This window comes from Sipha flava, unplaced genomic scaffold (assembly GCF_003268045.1).
Source record: "Sipha flava isolate LNK unplaced genomic scaffold, YSA_version1 75_pilon_pilon, whole genome shotgun sequence".
In the NCBI taxonomy this organism is placed as follows: Eukaryota; Metazoa; Arthropoda; class Insecta; order Hemiptera; family Aphididae; genus Sipha; species Sipha flava.
The window spans coordinates 1,357,914-1,359,249 of record NW_020273615.1 but is presented as its reverse complement, the minus strand read 5'-3'; positions in this window follow the sequence as shown (position 1 = coordinate 1,359,249).

Genomic DNA, 1,336 nt, shown 5'->3' with positions numbered 1-1,336 from the left:
ACGCTATGAAGATTTTCCATAATAGGTCTATATATATTTTCCCGTTCTATTTTTGCGTTCATGTCCCCCATTATTATTTTAATAGCATGTCAGGAGAATGTGTTACATAACCCTTCAAGTTTATCATAAAACATGTCTTTAATTTCTCCATCTTTTTCTTCGGTCGGGGCATGACAACTGAGTATTATTATATTTTTCTTCTTGATTCTCAAGCAGATGAAGCATATACATTCATTTATAGGTTCAAATCTTTTAACATTCACTAACAGTTTGTTATTAATCATAAATCCAACTCCAAGTTTGTTTATATTATCTTTACATTCACTAAAGAAAATTGTTGACTCTTTACGTTTTTTTTTTTTTATTTTTTTTTATTTATTTAAACTTACAATGTGTCAACATATTACATGTTATTACAAGGTATTATTTATATAATAATGATACAGTTAAAAGAAAATAATAATAATAATATATATATTCTAAATTGACAAAATTTAGTCGTTAAGAATGATAGACTTGGTTGAACGTTACGTAATTTCAATTAAAATTTGAGATAAAATTAATGAGGGTAGGTCTGAGAAAAGATAAGATTATAAAGGTATTATGAGACGATGAGCAATATTATTATGGAAAGATAATGCCTTTAGCTATTAGTGTGTTTAAGACTGATGTAAGGAGGGAAATTAATGGATTAATTAAAGAGCTTAAATTGGATATGAGTTTTGAAAAGGTATTTGATATTTGTTCTGTAATTTTGTTTTGGTTGTTGGTGGCTTCTGCATATGATTTGGTTTTGGTTCTGGGTTGAGACTGTTGAGAGTGAGAGTCAGGATCTTTGACTGGTTGAAACTTTTGAGCAGATTTTTTAAATATTGACTCGAATGCTGGGCATCCTTTGAAGTTTACGGTGTGGTCTTTAGTGCATAGAGCGCATTTGGCTGGACTATTTCGGTCCTTGGTACACTCGATTGTCAGATGGTTTTCACCACATTTGACACATCGAGCTTCATGGTTGAAATAGTTCTTGGTATGTCTATAGTCTTGGCAATTATGGCATTGTGGTGGGCCACGTCTTTTTTTGAATGGTTGTTCGATTTTCACTATTGTGTTGAGAAGAGATATAATTTCATGGATATCATTGTTATTATCTTGCTGATGGATATCCACGAAGAATACTGAAAGTGGGCAGTTGTTCCTGTTTTTGGCATTGTAAATACTCTTAACTGAATGTCCCTGTTCAGTAAGAGCAGAAGTAATATCGGTGTGTAAGGTGGAATTATGTACATTTTTAATGAAAACTCTGTATGTGCAATTACTTGGGGGGGGGGGGGGGGGG